General features: G+C 39.9%; 2 pseudogenes; one reads left to right on the forward strand and one right to left on the reverse strand.

The window, feature by feature from the left end:
• Positions 1-10,647: 10,647 nt before the first annotated feature.
• Positions 10,648-15,479, reverse strand: LOC104981009 (annotated as a pseudogene).
• A 3,497-nt stretch (positions 15,480-18,976) lies between these two features.
• Positions 18,977-19,618, forward strand: LOC104981010 (annotated as a pseudogene).
• Positions 19,619-20,375: the final 757 nt, after the last annotated feature.

Below are 20,375 nucleotides of genomic sequence, written 5' to 3' on the forward strand. Positions count from 1 at the left end.
CCCTGTATACGAGACAGCAAAAGAGACACTGATGTATAGAACAGTCTTTTGGACTCTGTGGGAGAGGGAGAGGGTGGGATGATTTGGGAGAATGGCAATGAAACATGTATAATATCATATATTAAATGAGTCGCCAGTCCAGGTTCGATGCATGATACTGGATGCTTGGGGCTGGTGCACTGGGATGACCCAGAGGGATGGTATGGGGAAAGAGGAGGGAGGAGGGAGGAGGGTTCAGGATGGGGAACACATGTATACCTGTGGTGGATTCATGTTGATATATGGCAAAACCAATACAATATTGTAAAGTTAAATAATAAAATAAAATTTTTTAAAAAATTAAAAAAAATAATAATTCTTTCAAAAAAAAAAAAAAAAGAACATAGTTCTCAAGCAGTGAGTTTAACACTTTGATCAAGGGCTTGATCTTTAGTCTCTTGTCTGAGATGGGATTCCTGTTTATCTTTCTGTAAATGACTGATTTAATTTACCTGAAATGTTTACACAGTTAATGTATATTTCAATCTCTGTTTGCTTTGATAATTAAATGTTTCCTACCTGTAAATGCTTCTATTCAAAGTATTAATTTGAATAGCTCAAATTAATGCAGTACTTTAGGTATCTTGCCTTCAAATACAATTTAAACACAGTATTATGTTAGAAAAATTGAAACCAGTGTTCTTAGTGCTGGTTAATTCTATTTACTTAATAAACTTTGATAGTTTGCATTTAAATTATTCTTGATTTACTGCTATTTTGATAAGGCTTTGTAATACCAAAAGCCAGATTTTAATCTTCTTTTAAATGAGGTTCAGTTTGAGGAAAAATGAACAATTAGCTTAACAATCCCATATTCCTCAGAACAATGCTTCCAGTTTTCAGTAACCTAGTTGATCCTTACGAGTCTCGAGGATGATATTTGACCTTCAGTAAAACTGTACCATAATAATGATTTTTAAAACCTTACAAGCTACTTTGATTGTATTTCCAAGCTATCACAGGTGACTGGAGTTACTCAATAGTCAAATGATCGCTAATCAATATTGTGAATACATTTCACTTCATATTACTCAGACTGCCTCATACACAGCTGCTATTTTGAATGACTTTCCTTCAAGTCAACCTTATTTGCCTCATTTTTCTCCCAATACCTTTTGTTTCCTTTATTGACTGTATATCAATTTCCCTACAAAATTACCATCCACAGCTCTGAATCTTTGAGTTTAATGTTTGCTTCATGTAGCATCTGTTGACATTTGATTTATGATTTGTGCATTGAGACCTTCAAGAAATAATAAATAAGACATTCATTTCCTAGATATCCTCAGTTTGGTCAATTGATTAAAAATGCCCTTAAAAAAACATAGAGAATCAAAAACAAATGAGATAGCTTGAGATAATGTCTGTTCTGCCTCAGAAGCAAAAGTTACCATTTTAAAAATTACCTGTAGCCTGTAAGCATTAAAATTTTTAAAAAGTGCCTGGAATCCAGCTGCACGCTTAACTTGCTTCTGTCTTCTACACTCTTCCAGCTGAATGTTCCACTTGTTCAGTTCAGTTCAGTTCAGTTCAGTCTCTCAGTCATGTCCGACTCTTTTCAACCCCATGGACTGTAGCAACCAGGCTTCCCTGTCCACCACCAACTCCCAGAGCTTGCTGAAACTCATGTCCATCAAGTCAGTGATGCCATCCAACCATCTCATCCTCTATCGTCCCCTTCTCCTCCCACCTTCAATCTTTCCCAGCATCAGGGTCTTTTCCAGTGAGTCAGTTCTTTGCATCAGGTGGCCAAAGTATTGGAGTTTCAGCTTCAGCATCAGTCCTTCCAATGAATATTCATGACTGATCTCCTTTAGAATGAACTGGTTGGATCTCCTTGCAGTCCAACGTACTCTCAAGAGTCTTCTCCAACACCATAGTTCAAAAGCATCAATTCTTCAGTGCTCAGCTTTCTTTATAGTCCAACTCTCACATCCATATATGACTGCTGGAAAAACCATAGCTTTGACTATATGGACCTTTGTTAGCAAAGTAATATCTCTGCTATTTAATATGCTGTCTAGGTTGGTCATAGCTTTTCTTCCATGGAGCAAGTGTCTTAATTTCATGGCTGCAGTCACCAGCTGCAGTGATTTTGATTTCATTTGTAAATATATATTTTCTAATGGTAGCACCAAGGAAATACTATGTACTATATATGGAAAGGTCTATAGGTCTCAGCAAGGATCACAAAATTGCTTAGAAAATTAAACATTTGAAATAGTTGGTTTCTACTCATCTTAATTCTGGTTTTCAGGGCTGTGGAATTACTTCTGAATAGAGTAAGTGCTAAGTCATTTTAGTCATGTCTGACTCTCTGCAACCATGTGGACTGTAGCCCACCAGCCTTTGTCCATAAGATTCTCCAGATAAGAATACTGGAGTGGATTGCCTTCCCCTCTTCCAGGGGATCTTCCCAACCCAGGCGTGGAACCCCTGTCTCTTAAGTCTCCAGCATTGGCAAGCAGATTCTTTACCACTAGCGCCCCCTGGGAAGCCCTCTGAATAGAGTAGCTGATTCAATTTATACAGTGTAGTTTATACATAAAAGTATCTTCATGACACCCCAAATCACATGTATGAAGAAAGAAACCAAGCATTTTGGTTTCAACAAAGTTTGATCATCAAATGAAGTTCAAAGAAAGTGTAGTCAGGAGAGCTAACTTGTGACTAGTAGTTCATTTGATTAAAGAAGACCGAATAAGAAAAGTCAAGGTTGTCAATTCAACCTCCTAATTATTTGAGAGAATTATTCAGAAAATAAACTTGAAGTCTGACTTTTAACTGAATTCCTATCCCAGTCAAGTTACTTGAAAATTATATTCTGACACCTAAAGAAAATAAACATAAGGTTCTGTATTATTCAATATAAACTAACTAAAAAAAAAGAAAAGAGGCCAAATTTTTATTTCTGGCAAATGAGCACTCACATATCCTGAAAACTAATCATCCTCCTGGAAACAACTACAAATAATGGATTCAGGAGAAGTGTTTGCTTTTACTTTATAAGAATACAAGAGATGTCCTCAGAGGCCAAAACCTAAATGAAAGCAGTAATCTAGGGAGTTAAGCAAACTCTAAAGCTGCTGGCTACTTTGAAGGCACCTGATAATCTCTGGTGACCTTGAGTCTCATTTTTGACAGCTGTGCAGGAGATGGGAGACAGGAAACAAACAAAGCCTGGGACCTACCCTTGGAGCGGAAAGTGTTAGATTAGAAGAGTCCCAAATAATAAACTGTTGCATCTTTAGGGAAAAGCAGAGTAGTATCTAGGTGTTATATGTATTCCTAGTCTGTTAGAAGTTATAGTAGAGTGTTTCCCATTTTTCTTTACTTCTCTGTCCAATTATTTGGCTTAAAACTCAACATTCAGAAAACTAAGATCATGGCATCTGGTCCCATCACTTCATGGCAAGTAGATGGGGAAACAATGCAAACAGCGATAAACTTTATTTTGGGGGGCTCCAAAATCCCTGCAGATGGTGATTGCAGCCATGAAATTAAAAGATGCTTCCTCCTCGGAAGAAAAGCTTAGACAGTATATTAAAAAGCAGAGACATTACCTTGCTAACAAAAGGTCTGTCTAGTCAAAGCTATGATTTTTCCATTAGTCATGTATGAATGTGAGAGTTGGACTATAAAGAAAGGTGAGTGCTGAAGAATTGAAGCTTTTGAACTGTGGTGTTGGAGAAGACTCTTGAGAGTCCCTTGGACTGCAAGGAGATCCAACCAGTCCATCCTAAAGAAAATCCTGAACATTCATTGGAAGGACTGATGGTGAAACTGAAACTCCAATACTCTGGCCACCAGATGTGAAGAACCAACTCATTTGAAAAGACCCTGATGCTGGGAAAGATTGAAGGCAGGAGGAGAAGGGGACGACAGAGGATGAGATGGTTGGATGGCATCACCGACTCAAAGGACATGAGTTTGAGTAAGTTCTGGGAGTTGTTGATAGACAGGGAAGCCTCACATGCTGCAGTCCATGGGGTCGCAAAGAGTTGGACATAACTGAGCGACTGAACTGAACTGATCTGATAATTTGAGTTTTTTCAGAAATGTTTTATTCAGAAAAATTAATGAAAAGGACAAAGCAGCTATGTCTGCTATAATTATATTGTATCATTATTATATCTTCAAAAGAAAACCTGCCCTTGTTAATGAATTTTCTCTTTTCAGGATATATATTTTTTCCTAATACTAATATATATATATAATTAGTATTTCAGTAGTTTAGTAATTTGCTTTGTAGCAAACAATTTCAAAACTTAGTGGCTTGTAGCAACAACATTTCTCTTGCTTATAAATCTTCAATTTGGACTGAATTTTTCAGGGATAATTCATTTCTGTTCCACTTGACAGCAGTTGGCATAGCTCAATGGCTAGGTACTAAAATCATCAGAAATCTTATTCACTCAAATATCTAGCAACTGATGTCAACTGTTGTCTGGGACCTTCATTGAGGTTGACTACCCTAACATTTATAACCTCTCATGCAGCTTGGACTTCCTGACAACATGGTGGATGGGGTCTATGTGTAAGCATTCTGAGAGACAGACACACAGAGAAGCCACATTCCATTTTATGACATAGCCTCAGAAGCCAAGTTGTATCATTTATGCAACACTGCATTCATTGAGGAAATCAAAATACTCTTCCAGATTCAAAAGGAAGGGAAAAGAAATGTACTCCACCCCATAATGGGGGTGTGGAAAAGTTCCAAGAGAGTACACAGGATCAAAAATCCTGCTAAGGCTGTTTTGAGAAAAATGTAATATGTCATATTCCTCAATCTTATTATAGGATAGTTAATTATATTTGTTCAATTCAGACCCAAAACAAAGGGAAAAAGAAGCCAAGAGAGGGAATGTTTGTTGGAAAATCGTTAGCCAGAACATTTAAGTTCCACCCTTGCTTAACTGGATGCCCCTAGAAGTGGCCCCTTCCCTTGCTCTTCTTAGCACTTACACTCTAGATATGTTCCAGTCAGTATCTAGCCTCAGAGGCAGGTGTTCTTCCTCCTATCTTTGTTTGCTATTAGGGAGTAGTCATAAATGCTTCCTGAGTGCTTTCTGAGAGTCAAAGGGGAGTTCTTACAATGTGATGAAGATGGTAATAGGAAAATTTCACCATTTATATTGCATTAAAACTAGTTTAGAGATTTTTTTAAGACTAAGCCAAGGTCACAATAATGAATAAGAAGGGGAACAGAAAAGAAAGATATAAAATATGGGGCAAAGGATTTTCAAAAGGACTGAAACTGTGAAAGCCCAATTAGATCACAGTTCCCTGTTTGAACAACTTTCTAAACTTTCTATTAGCAAACACACTACATAATAGCTTCACATTTCTATACTTCCTGCAGTGTTCCTCCATGTCTTGCTAGCCTGGCATTCTGTGAAGCTTTCAGAAGAAACAACAAGAAAGTGATTATAGTCATCTGAGAACATCAATATTCTTCATTCTACATGTATTCCATGTTAATTCTTTTTTAAATGGAAAAGAATTTACCCTTCTTAGAATATTTTATGGAATTCTCACAGTGGTAGAAGAAATGATAGTAATTCTTCAGGGGAGAGACCATAGTAATTCTTTCGTTGGCCCCTGAAATGGTACCTAAAAGGCGAAGTTACTGTAGGGAATTGTGTGGAATGAAGAGGACTAAGCGCATACTGATGACACAGGGAACAAATGTAAGAACATATCCTGAATCATCACATAGCAACTTTAGCACTGGAGACTAAAAAAGCTAAGGCCCTAGACTTTTCTGCTTCTTACAAGTCCATCCGAGACCAGAATCTCCTATCTACCTAGTATTTTTCCCTTTTCATTTTTCTATTTCTTAGTTGCTTATTTGCGTCAGGCAAACAGATATTCTTCTCTATCTAAAAGAGCTTTTTAGAAGAACTGGTTAAAAGAGATTTTAACTCAAAACCCAAATAAGAGGACATTCCAAAGTGACAGTGAGTAGATGAAGTAGAGGAGCGTGGAAATGCAAAGGATAAGCCTCAGGTTCCCCTGCTCCACTGGATACAGTTTCCCCAGCAACTCATGCCTCAATCCATGACTCTTGCTCAGCTCCGGTTCTTTTAAATTTCAGTCTCACTTATGGAAACTCTTCTCTTTATATCCTTTCTTCCCTTCTCTTTAACACAACCATCATAATTAGACTAGTGTTGCTGTCACCAAAGATTTTTTCCAATAAAGAGCTGAAGCAATTTTCCACTGAAGTGTTTCCATCATTGCATCACAGAATGCATCTAATGAAATCAAGCAGATCAGCTGCAAGCATAAAAAAAAAAAAACACTCTGGGGGTAAAAAATTCCAGTAAATATTGATGCTAAATCAGATCCCATCTGAACGTATGTGTGTAAGCTTTTTAAAGCACTCAGGGAGCAGGGAAGCCCTAAAACAAAAGTGTGAATTAGGTGGAGTTTTTTTTTTTTTTTTTTTTAATTAATTGATCACAACCCCTCATGGTGGCCTCACTCCCTATCAAGCATTCAAACCTCATGCTTGGTTGCCTTGAACTGTCCACGGTGAAACTTACAAGCCAACACTTTCCCTCTCATGCACCAAAGGACCACCTCTAAATCCTGGTCTCTGGAGCCCTACCCCTGACCTTAACAGCCTAATACACTATTTCTCGCTGGGATGTTTGAACCTATCTATGGTTAAATGATTTTTCACCCGCCCTTAAAATAAGGATTTCTAGAACTGATACTTTTATTCATTTAAGCAGACTGGAGTTTGGAACAATTAGTTAGAACACCATGAAGCACAATTCAAATCACACTGGGCTAAAAACAGTCTGATCTCTAACTGTAAGTGAAATCCTATTCATACAGCACTATATCACAGAAGAGTAAATAAACTAGTCTTTCCAAGCACCCTGTCGCCATTACTACTGACTCTGTACTATTGTAAATCAGGCAAAGTGTTGCTTTTTGACATATTTACGTCTATATTGCAATGACTTTGGCTACTCTGCCAGTATAAAAATTTCCATTATTCTTGTATTCAGCTTGACCTGGCATTACTGCCTAGGCTAATAACCAGTCTCTCTGTGCCTATCACTCCCCATTATACTCCAATCAACACAGCAGCCAGAGTTTTCCAAATGAAAATGCGATCATGTCAACCTCTCTGCTCAAAGCACTACAGTGGCTCTCATGTCAATCAGAGTCAAAACAAAGCTTACAAAGTTATAAAATCTAGTCTCTCCTACTCCCCACTATACCCCACCATTTGCTTTCAGGTCTTATCCTCTTTCTCACTTCCCTCCAGATAACCTAGCTTCTTACTGTTTCTGGAACTGTCCAGACACACTCTCATCTCCAGGCTTTCGCACTTGTTCTCTCTTCCTGACACTCCTTTCCCCCAGATATCCACATGGCTCACTTCCTTCATGGACATTTTGCTTAAATGTCATCTTCTCAGAAAAATATCCAATCATCCTACTTAAGTATACAGCTACCTAAGCCCTCATTTTGCTCTAGTTTGTTCTATCATGCAATAGATTTGGTTTATTTAGTATGTCTATTTCTGATTTTCTTCTACTTGAAAGTAAATTTCAAGGAAACAGAAAATGTTTGTCAATTTTCTCCTCCAGTACCTCCAGTGCCTATAAAACAGCATAACAAATAGCTGGTATACAACAGATTTATATATATTTAAGGAACAAACAAAAGGTTTTGGTATATTCTTTTCTCATTTCCTATCCTCCAGTTCCCTAAGAAAGAAAGTAAGCCTTATTTATGTTGCAAAATTAATGTCAGTTATACATGTGGACTTGGGTCAGTTCTATGGCTCAAAGCAAGTCTTGCTCCATCATGTGGTAAGAGATTTGAAAGTACATTATTTCTCCCCTATAGCCTGTGCTCACCCGATGCAATAGAAATATATTTTATATCCTGGGCCTACCTTATGTGATTGCACCATTTCTGGGCACAGTGTCTTCTTTCTAAATGCCAGTGCAATTTATGGGTCCAGCAAAGCTCAACAGATTTGGGTCATAAGAAGTTATTTGAAAATAAGTGTGCCTGGGTGATTTAGCCCTTTACATCTTGTTCAAATATCTGCTTCATTATATACTGACATTATGGAACTGTGACAATACAGTCACAGATGTGCAAGCAAATATGAATGTGGATATATATATACATATATATATAAACCTTTATATATATATATATGTATATATATATATAAATAAACCTTTATATATATATATATAAAGGTTCTCTCAATCCTTTAGGTATCATAGTCCTGTAGTAAAATCTTTCAGTCACATTGTTAGTTGCTGGTTGGGCTTTAATTCACAAAATCAAAGAATTTTACACAGACTTGCATGAAGTGGTATTTAGGATTGTGAGTAAGGCAGGAGACCCAGAATTGGCCATTGAAATTCAGGGATTTCAAGGCAAGCCCCACCATGCATTTCTGCCTAATTACAGAAGGCATTTTTTTATTTTGCTGAGTACAAAGACCACCCTCACAGGGATCAGTCTTGGTAGTACAGAGTTTTCAAAAGCACTCCGTCTGGAAATATACATTGGCATTACCCACACATAGCAGAGCTCCAATGTGTTCTCCAGGCCATTCACACCTCACTCTACTACTTTTTCACAGGAATGGATTAAAAGGCCACAAGTCTATACCTGTGCCAACACATTTAAAAGGATATCAAAGGGGAACTGAAAGCAGACACTGAATATATCAGATTCCTTTTAGGCATGATGCCCAACTTCACCAGAACCACTCCTTGAATTCCTTGAGACCTGCACTGGGGATCCCTTCCAGCTCAAAAACGCTATGCTTCACTGATTCTTTCAGACCTTCAGGATGTTGATATAAACTAATCTGCGCAGCTAAATTAGGTTGACATTCCTGATACTTACACAGTGACAATTTCACGGTACAAGAAACATAGGAATATGAGGGCTAACCTGGTGGGAAAGTGCTTATTCAGTCAGGATTTTGTTAAAAACAGAACAAAACACAAGCAGCAACTTCATTCAGGTCTCAGCAACGCAAATTTCCCCTGAGGCTGCCAAGGCCTGCACCATCCAAAGGGCGTGATCACAGGAACAGAATAAGAGATCCAAGGAAGAAACGAGGAGCACAAAAGATAGTAGGAACATCCAAGCAAGAGAAAATAAAGGGTGATGTTCTGCCACTGCATGGATATCAGTGTAATCTACTTCAATTGCTTTATCTCTCTGGTGGCTAAGATGGTAAAGAATCCACCCGCAATGTGGGAGGCCTGGTTTTGATCCCTGGGTTAGGAAGATCTGGAGGAGGTCATGGCAACCCACTCCAGTATTCTTGCCTGGAAAATTCCCATAGACAAAGGAACCTGGCGGGCAACAATCCATGGGGTTGTAAAAAGTTGGACACAACTGAGTGACTAAGCACGGTTAAGCTAAAAGTCAGTGTGGTCCAGTGGAGGAAGTATTAGAAGTCAGAAAACCTATAAGATGTAAACAATTAGTTCATGCAAGTGTCTTAATTTCTCTGACATTTATTCTCCTTAACTGTGAAATCAAAACATTTGATTCTGAAGAGTTAAATGGGGTTTACACATCAGAAGTACCTGGGTTTGAACTATGCCAGTTATGTCTAATGTGTGTGTGATTTTGGGCAAATTGTTTTTCCCTCTAAGTCTCAGTTTCTTCATCTGCCAGTAGGGAATAAATAACATCTAACTCAAAGTGGAATTCTTTGGCTGGAATAAAAAGAATATATAAAGGTATTTGTCACCTATTGATTATTAATATTTTTTTAAAAAACAAATCTTAAACAATTTTGGGGAAGGGTCAGAAAGAAACTAAAATTACAATAAGATATAAGAAAACTCTGAAATTCTATTTTTCTTTTACTTTATTGTTGCATGTGATGTGATGCTATTAATCCATGCTAAATCATGCATATGTAGCAGGTGATTTTACATGTATGAGAAATCTTCCTCTTTTTTTTAAGTAAGAGAAATCATTTTAATATATACATTTTCACTTTGGTCAATTCAACAATGATTTCTAATAAGCATGCATATCCATTTAGTTTGCTTCAAATATATTTATTTCTCAACATGCAGCAACCTTCCTTATGAGATAGTTGAGTTGAACTATTTATTCTTAAGGAGTAAAAATGTACCTTGTTCTCAAAGAGTTTTATCAACTTTAAAATTTTCAGTGAGCCTTATGAGGCTGCTCAATATGGTAGTTTTCCCCTGAAATTTCCTATTTGGAGGATGGCAAAACAGTCTAGGATCTTCCCCAGTCTACTGGTCGCTTGTATTCATATCACAGCTTGGCTGGCTAAGAGGTAGAAACTTAGTAATATGTAGATAGTATTCAAGCCCAGTTGAGTGAGACAGCTTCATTTTTAGAAAGGAAACCAAATCATGAAAACCCTCCTAATAGTATGATTTGTTTCAGGGTTCTTTTGAGAAGGGACATAATCCTCATTCACAGGACTCTTTATGGCCTTCTAGAGTTTTCTGCTCCAGCCAGTGTTCTCTAGCCAGGTGACTTATTGCACTTGCTGCAGAATTGAAGGCATTAAGTCTCTGTCTACTTTCATAATTAGAGGTGGTGTTAGTCTTCTCATTTCTGGCCAAATGGATCAGACCACACTTTCAACCCTGGTGGCTGTACGTCTTGTTGAACAATACCAGCTCGATTTATGGCTTGTTCCTTCTTTTTCTAGTGCTCCCACCTTCCTGCTGTGTGACCCAGACTGGATGTGTATGCGATGGGAGGGAGTGTGAGCCAGTGGCTGAGGGCACCAAGGGGCCACAGGAAGTACGGGCTCCTCCCAACGCTGGGAACACCTCTGTTTCTCACCAGGGTGTGTGATGGAATCCGGGCAGCTTTTAAGTCTGTACTCTTTCAGCCGCAATAAGGGCCGGGAGTAGATGGGGCAGAAGGCGACGCCGTCATCAGGAGATGAAGCCGCCGAAAATGAGAGCAGTGCGCAGGTTCTGGGAACTGGCTCCAGCCGGGCTACCTGGTTTATCCTAGTGCCTGGGACTCTCCAAACCTGGCTCCCGCCGGCTGGGCCATGACCCGGCTCCAGAAACCTTCCTAAATGAAATGTGACATGTTGGAAGTTCTCATTAGCAAGAAATTATGAGCCAAGGCCAACTTTGAAAATGGATGGGGAAAAGCAGGCAGAAATAAAAGTCTGGTTCAATCTAGAGAGGAGCCAAGAGTATAGATTACCAAATCCAAGGGGTGTGGTGCTCTTGATTACAATCTGAGCCAGTCTTTAGGTCCAAGAGACCTGCCCTGTGGATGCAGGACAGGGCACAGCTACAGCAGGCAGAAGTTTTTAGTACAAGTAGAAACCTATACCAGAGCTAGGAATACAGGTGGGTTTTAAAAGAGGTGTTCAAAGCCAGGTCCAAGAGCCACGCCAGGAATTTAGGACCTCTAGGTGAAAGTCTGGGCCAGACCCAGAGGGCGAGTGGATTGGGAACCAGCAGCTGGAGTCCCAAGAAGAAGTTAAGCCAGGAGACTGGGCTATGTATGGGAAGAACAAATATATATGAGAGCTCACTTATCACAAAAGAAAGGAGCTGCAAAATTCCACCAGCCTCTCACTGGTTGAAGGGTTAGATAGTTCTGCACCTGCGGGTGAGGGAGTTTTAGGGCACACAATTGTGGAAAATGGCACGGGCCCTAATTGCTAACATCTGCAGATGCATCTGAGCACGTATTTTGCCACCAGTTGTAACATCCCCAATATTCAGCAACTGCAAATATGACCTACATCCCAGAAATCAATCTAACCATCTATAGTAGATGCACTATGTCTGGGAGCAGGGAATTCACCTCCACAAAGACCCAACTGAGATGTGAAAACAGAAGAGGGCCGTGTAGGAGGAGGTGAGTAGAAGATAGCCTCTCAAGACTTTGCTTGTGCAAATGTGCACCAGCTATCTCACACTACCTCTACTCACATGTCTCCCTGTGTAAGGTTTTCACAAATTGCAGGTAAAGAGGACATTTAAATTCCGATTCAACCCGCAGGCGTATGCCAGAGACTGAAGGCGGTATTTGGTCTTTTAGACTAAAATGGAAAAGTAAATGCAGATGGAGATGTATCCTCTGCCAACCAGAGAGCAACAAGCAATATGGTTTCCAACCAGGCAGAGGCAGCACTTAAGCCATCATATTAAGAATTCCCTGCATAAGAGGAGACAATACCTCAGCAGATATGAGTCCTGATTATTATCAACGATAGTCCCCTGGCAGAGGGTGTGAATGATTTGCTTCTAAATGAGATCAAATATTTCACAAGCACAGTTGGAAGAACCTAGCTGTTTATGAACAATTAAATGTTAGGCTAGAAAAAAAAAATTAGAAACTTTATTTAGGACTGAAGCCAGCTATGGTAGTTTGAAACAAACATAGCGTGTTTCATTATGGGGCTCAGGAAGCAACATAAAATATTTTCCACCAAATTTGCCTCCAGGTAGTTGTAGTGAAATTCAGTCAGCAATTGCAGTATAATTTGAAAAGAAAGAACAGGAGTCCCTTTAGCAATTAAAGACACATCTCAAAAGATAAATAAAATGGAGTCAACTCTGAAGGTAATCCATCTTGCATGATGTTGAGAGCAGAAAAATTAAAGTAGTGGAGGAAACAACCCACTCTAGCTCTTTACAAAGGAGTTTGGTTCAGTGAGGGTGAAGAGTAGGGGAATGTGTGGAAAGGATGACAAAGTTATAACAATTGATTATCAAGCAGAATAAAAAGCAGAATAAGTGACTGGACACTAAATAGGGAAGAGTTAAGGGAAATCAATAGGTCTACACACAGATGAAAAAATACTTATGAAATTGATAATTACTGCTCCAGAGATGAAACAGGAGAACTAATTTTTATAAGGTTTAGACATAATCAGACTACCTATAGGCATCAAAACAGAAGTTCATGCACTACACATTGAATATCTTGCTCCAAGATGCACAAAGGGGTACAGTCACAGTCCCCTGATGCCCACAAACATTCGTTTCTTAACAGTATATGGATATAAAGCAGAGATTTGAAACCACAGAGTTGGGGTTTAAACATACTTGTCTAAATTCCCAGTTATGTCAGTCAGTCCAGTTGAGTCTCTGAGTCATGTCCGACTCTTTGCAACCCCATGAATCGCAGCACGCCAGGCCTCCCTGTCCATCACCAACTCCCGGACTTCACTCAGACTCAAGTCCATCAAGTCAGTGATGCCATCCAGCCATCTCATCCTCTGGCGTCCCCTTCTCCTCCTGCCCCCAATCCCTCCCAGCATCAGAGTCTTTTCCAATGAGTCAACTCTTCACATGAGGTGGCCAAAGTACTGGAGTTTCAGCTTTAGCATCAGTCCTTCCAAAGAAATCCCAGGGCTGATCTCCTCAGAATGGACTGGTTGGATCTCCTTGCATTCCAAGGGACTCTCAAGACTCTTCTCCAACACCACAACTCAAAAGCATCAATTCTTCAGCGCTCAGCCTTCTTCACAGTCCAACTCTCACATCCATACATGACTACTGGAAAAACCATAGCCTTGACTAGATGGACCTTTGTTGGCAACGTAATGTCTCTGCTTTTCAATATGCTATCTAGGTTGGTCATAACTTTTCTTCCAAGGAGTAAGCGTCTTTTAATTTCATGGCTGCAGTCACTATCTGCAGTGATTTTGGAGCCCAGAAAAATAAAGTCTGACACTGTTTACACATCTATTTCCCATGAAGTGATGGGACCGGATGCCATGATCTTCATTTCCTGAATGTTGAGCTTTAAGCCAACTTTTTCACTATCCACTTTCACTTTCATCCATAGGCTTTTTAGTTCCTCTTCACTTTCTGCCATAAGGGTCGTGTCATCTGCACATCTTAGGTTATTAATGTTTCTCTCAGCAATCGTGATTCCAGCTTGTGTTTCTTCCAGTCCAGCATTTCTCATGATGTACTCTGCATATAAGTTAAATAAGCAGGGTGACAGACAATATACAGCCTCGATGTACTCCTTTTCCTATTTGGAACCAGTCTGTTGTTCCATGTCCAGTTCTAACTGTTGCTTCCTGACCTGCATATAGGTTTCTGAAGAGGCAGATCAGGTGTTCTGGTATTCCCATCTCTTTCAGAATTTTCCACAGTTTATTGTGATCCACACAGTCAAAGGCTTTAGCATAGTCAATAAAGCAGAAATAGATGTTTTTCTGGAACTCTCTTGCTTTTTCCATGATCCAGCAGATGTTGGCAATTTGATCTCTGGTTCCTCTGCCTTTTCTAAAACCAGCTTGAACATCTGAAAGTTCCCGGTTCACGTATTGCTGAAGCCTGGCTTGGAAAATTTTGAGCATTGCTTTACTACCGTGTGAGATGAGTGCAACTGTGCGGTAGTTTGAGCATTCTTTGGCATTGCCTTTCTTTGGGATTAAAATGAAAACTGACCTTTTCCAGTCTGGTGGCCACTGCTGAGTTTTCCAAATTTGCTGGCATATTGAGTGTAGCACTTTCACAGCATTATCTTTCAGGATTTGAAATAGCTCCACTGGAATTCCATCACCTCCACTAGCTTTGTTCATAGGGATGTTTTCTAAGGCCCACTTAGAAGTTATGTGATCTTCAGTAAATCCTCTCATCCTGCTAAACTTCAGTGCAGGCAGGTGTCTTCAGAAGGAGACAAGATTTCCTTCATAAGAATGTTCTCAACATTAAGAGATGGAGTCAGAGCCTATGAAATACTAATATGGATTGTTGAAAGTTCTTGAGAATATGTTATATACAAGTGAAAATGCTAAGCATTTGATGTATTTTTACATTCAGTCAACAAAGTTGTCCTGAGATTGAAGTATGTTGTGTGATTTCACATGAAGAAAGTGAAGCTCTGTTCTCTTTCCAAATAATAACATCCTAATCCGACAGACAGACAGACATACACACATACACAAAGGACTTCAAAACCACTAAGAACTAAAGGAACTTAATGTCCTGAGAAGCTCTTCTTAATCCTGGAACAATTCCCAATTCATCATTGCCTTTGATTTTCTTGCTTGCTTATTTATGCTTTTCCCTAGAAATTTGACCTTATTTTATCTTTCACTGATACCACCAATTCTACTAATCACTCACTTCAGTCTGTGTATGAAATATAAACAACATACTATTTCTTTGCTCCCTGTGGAACAATTTCAGTTTTTTAAAAATCTAGATAGAACAGAAAAACAGACAAGAAGGCAACAAATAAATGCTAGACCCTCAATGCAGAAGCAGAACAATCAAAGCACAAATCTATCAGTGATTACTAATACCCTGTGAAATAATATAATCTCATTTTCAGAGATTATATTATTTTCAGAGCTGTCAGATTTCCTTACAGCTGTCAAGAAGGCCTCTCCAATTTTTAAGACATTCATCTTTCAGATTCTTCCTTGTGGGGACAATCATTGCGATATCTGTGGAAATGGAAAACAGTTGGGTATGCTGACAGTGTCCTGGAGGAAAACCAGCTGGCTGCCCTGACAGGCACTATGTAAGTGACAGTCAAATGGGAGCATCAACATGGCTCATGACTTGGCCATGACCCAACCAGTTATTCCCATCTCACTTTATTTCTATCCTGTTTGCTCTGCCTGAAGGATATTCTCTAGCCAGTTATTAAAATTGAGCCACCATACAATGAAGTGAAGCATCTTCATTTATTACTCCCAGGAGACCAGCGTTACCCAGTCTCGTCAGAGTTACATGACCTCCATGCCACTTTGAGGTCCTCAGATGGAGTAAGATGACTGAACAGAGTGATTTAGATTCTATATCCACTCAGATACACAAGCCTTTGTTTTTGCTTTTAGTTGCATGTTTTTGGGGGCGAGTTTAGAATGTAGTCCATGAGTACATGGGCCTCAGGCCCTCCTAGATCAACAATAAAAACAAAACAAAAACTCTTAGTGAGGCATGTGGTCCAACACCACCAACAATACCTGTGGATGTTTCTAGAACTACAGTACCTTAAGCCCAGCTCAGGCCTACTGAATTTGTATCTCAGGAATCAGATTTTAGGAGATATTATATGTATCAAAGTTGAGAAGTTCTATGCTAGAGACTCAGTCTTTAAGTCAATTGAGAATCATGCTACCAAGTCCAATTAAGTCAAAAGGGAAGAATGATCTGGAAAATGTCAAGAGTGTCTAGCACTATGGGACTCAACTAGTAATCGGTAGGAAGCTGTCAAAGGAAGGAATCCCCTTGATCTGATTCAGCTGAAGCACTGTGGCTTTTTAGTTACTCTTGCAGCCTTGAGTGGGGGGACCTCCCTGATACCTTAGCTAGAAGGCACCACCATGACCAGATCTAGGTGCTTTTTTAAAACCTGCTGCTTTCCATGAAGATGGAGTGACATGCTACTCCTACTGCCAAAGAAGGTCCACAGTCCTCTTCCACAGAAACAGCCATGTTCCTGAAGACCAGCTCCAGGATAAATCTCTTTATTCTAGCTCCCTTCTTGGAGGATTTGTATACTACCAGGATCTGGTGTGGAGGTGACTAGTTTGACAGTAGTTGGGGAGGAATATTCAGAAGTGACTATACTCGGTTTGTAGTCTCCACAGCTGATTAATCAGAGTTCTGGGACTGAGAATCAAATATATGGCCAATCAGTCTGGAATTTAGGACAAGAAATTCACTGAAAATAGAAGTGAGGGATTCTGTAATAGATTCTCTGGTTTCACTGCATCAGTTAAAACTTTTCTTTGTTACAGGAAAACCGACCCTGGCAACCTACATTTGCTAGGATTCTTTATCCAGTGACTTCTGGTTAAAGTTAACCAGTGGGAGGCTCTGAAAGGGAATTAGACAGGACACAGGAGAGTAGGAGCTATAGACTTTCTCTTATGGCTCTAGAAACTCTTTGTGGTTCAAGCTCATTCGAGAAGCCCTTCTCAACACGTTTCCATTCATTCAAGTGACTCCTTCCACCTTGATTTTAGTACATCCACTTGCTTAGTAAAACCTCTGTCATCAGGATCCCAACTCTTTCCAGGTAGCCCAGACCTTGGGTTCTGGTAAAACCACCTCTTCCTTTTGTCCCTGAAACACTGGAGCTGGGGGTATCATCCTATTGTTGCCTCTTCGGGTCTTCCCAAACATTTTAAATGTGTTCCTCATATTAAATTTCTTCTACTGAACAATTTAAAATAGGTTCAATTTGACTTGCTTCACCCTGACTGACACATTGACCTTATATTCTATAGGCTTAAGCATCAAGGGCCTCTCTTTGGGAAATTAGACCCAGCGGGAAATGTCATTGAAATTAAACTTCAGGCATGGTATGAAGAATATAATATTTTGTTGCAAGAAAGAACTTGAGGCATCATCTAAGTCTGTCATTTCTCAATGAGGAGCTATTCCCCAGGAAGTGCCATGCCTAGTCTCACACAATTCTTAAATGGCAGTGCCAGGACAAGCTGTGTCCATGTGCAGAGTATTTCCATTATTCCATATATCTTCTGTGATATGTTTGCCTGTTTGATACCAGACTCTGTATACAAATATATATTTAGCATACTGAACAAAATTATATTAGAGAATCAATGGGCAATTTTATGGCTCTATCCTTTCTTTATACATATGTTTGTTTGTTTGTTTTTACCAAATTTGTGAAAGCCAATGAAGGAGAGATGAGAGATGCAAGTTTAATCCCTGAGTTGGGAAGATCCCCTGGAGTAGGAATGGCAACCTGATTCAATATTCTTGCCTGGAAAGTTCCATGGACAGACGAGCCCAGTGGGCTACAGTCCATGGAGTTGCAAAGAGTCAGACATGACTGAACACACAAACACACACAAGTTCTTTAAGAACTAGCTATTACTATTATTATTACTCCAGATGGGCTTTTTTTTTTTTTTAATTCTGTCTGATACTGATGACTCCATCTACTCTATGTCAGTTAATGATGCAGAAATGTCTACTAAATAAAGTTTATTCCCCTAGGATAGTTGTTCTTAAACATCAGCAATGCATCAGAATCACCTGGAGAGTTTCTTTTTTTTTTTAATTTAAATTTATTTATTTTAATTAGAGGCTAATTACTTTACAATATTGTATAGGTTTTGCCATACATCAACATGAATCCGCCACGGGTGTACACGTGTTCCCAATCCTGAACCCTCTCCCACCTCCCTCCCCATACCATCCCTCTGGGTCACCCCAGTGCACTATCCCCAAGCATCCTGTATCCTGCATCGAACCTGGACCAGCGATTTGTTTCTTATATGATATTATACATGTTTCAATGCCATTCTCCCAAATTACCCCCCCTCTCTCTCCCACAGAGTCCAAAAGACTGTTCTATACATCTGTGTCTCGTTTGCTGTCTCACATACAGGGCTATCATTACCGTCTTTCTAAATTCCATATATATGCGTTAGTATACTGTATTGGTGTTTCTCTTTCTGGCTTACTTCACTCTGTATAATCAGCTCCAGTTTCATCCACCTCATTAGAACTGATTCAAATGTATTCTTTTTAATGGCTGAGTAATACTCCATTGTGTATATGTACCACAGCTTTCTTATCCATTTGTCCAGTGATGGGCATCTAGGTTGCTTCCATGTCCTAGCTATTATAAACAGTGCTGCGATGAACATTGGGGTACACGTGTCTCTTTCAATTCTGGATTCCTCGGTGTGTATGCCCAGCAATGGGATTGCTGGGTCGTATGGCAGTTCTGTTTCTGGTTTTTTAAGGAATCTCCACAGTGTTCTCCATAGTGGCTGTACTAGTTTGCATTCCCACCAACAGTGTAAGTGGGTTCCCTTTTCTCCACACCCTCTCCAGCATTTATTGCTTGGAGAGTTTCTTAAAACCCATTTTTTGGTCCCATCTCAGAAAGCTCTGGGCTTCCCCAGTGGCTCAATGGTAAAGAATCTGCCTGCACTCTCAATCTCATGGCAGGCTGTCACTCGTGCTGGCTGGATAATGCGGCTTCTGGCAGCCAACTTTGGCATCTCTTGCCTCACGGATTCTGGGTTTGGTGCCCAGGGAAGGAGACCATGAGGGTCTTGCTGGGGCAGCTCTGCACGAAGCCAGAGGAGGCATGACGAGCCTCCGGGCGGGCTGGCTGCTGCCTGGGGAGCCGCCCCCTTGACACTGTGATGCCGCCCCCTCCCAGGTCGTCAGGACCCCAGAACGGAAGGGCAGCAGAGACCCCACGTGCCCCCTTGAAGCCCGGGCCTGTTTCCTGGAAGTCTTTAGCCATCACATTTGCTATTTGGGGAGCTTTATTGGCTGGAGTGAAGTACTTCAAGAAAGAAAAGACAGAGAAACTGGAGAAGGAATGGCAGCGAAGCATTGGAAAGCCTTTATTGGGGGCCCGTTTTCCCTCACAACTCATACTGGCAAGTCCAAAACTGATAAGGACTACCTGGGTCAATGGGTATTGATTTATTTTGGTTTTACTGATTGTCCTGATGAACTAGAAGAACTAGTTCTGTCCAGAAGAACTAGAAAAAATTATTCAAGTCATGGATGAAATAGACAGTATTCCAACTCTGCCAAATTTAACTCCACTTGAGTATTTGCAATTCTAACAAGTTCCCAGGTGATGCTATGCTGCTGGCCTAGAGACTATACTTTGAGATCCAGCACCCCTGGGACATGAAACAATGTTTATTCCTTGTGGTCTGCAAATCACAATAGAGAATAATAGTGATAGTAGCAGTGATCCTATGAAAATGGCAATTTATGGAATTTTAGTTATGCAAGGTGAATGTCCTAAAAATAAAATGTACATCATGGTACCTATAAGTAATAATACTATACTGTATCCTATTAGGTTCTCCAGAGAGAGAAAGAAGGGTCAAGATTTTATCATGGGGGCTGAGAAGTCTGATAATATAATATCTCCTAGATGGAGATATAGGGAATCTAGTGGTGAATTCTGTCTGAGTCCAAAAGCCTGAAAACCAGGGAAGTGGACAGAGAAAGTCCCAGTCTGACTCTGAAGGCCTGAGGAACAGAAGTACTGATAGTCAAGGGTAGGAGAAGATAGATGTCCTAACTCAAGCAGAGAGAGCAGATTTACCCTTCCTCCATCTTGTTCTACTCAGGCCCTAAATGGATTAGATGATGCCCACCTGCACTGCCAATCTTCTTTACTCATTCTACACGTTCAAATGCTAATCTCTTTCAGAAGCATACAGACACACCCAGAAATGTTTTACACACTATCTGGGCATTGGCCAATCAAGTTGACACATACAATCAACCACACATCCTTAAAGTTTGCTAAGAGGCTAGATTTTATTTCACTGTTCTTATCACAAAATAATAATAAATAAAGAGGGC

The sequence above is a fragment of the Bison bison genome, unplaced genomic scaffold (assembly GCF_000754665.1).
Source record: "Bison bison bison isolate TAMUID 2011002044 unplaced genomic scaffold, Bison_UMD1.0 scf7180017864508, whole genome shotgun sequence".
NCBI lineage: Eukaryota > Metazoa > Chordata > Mammalia > Artiodactyla > Bovidae > Bison > Bison bison.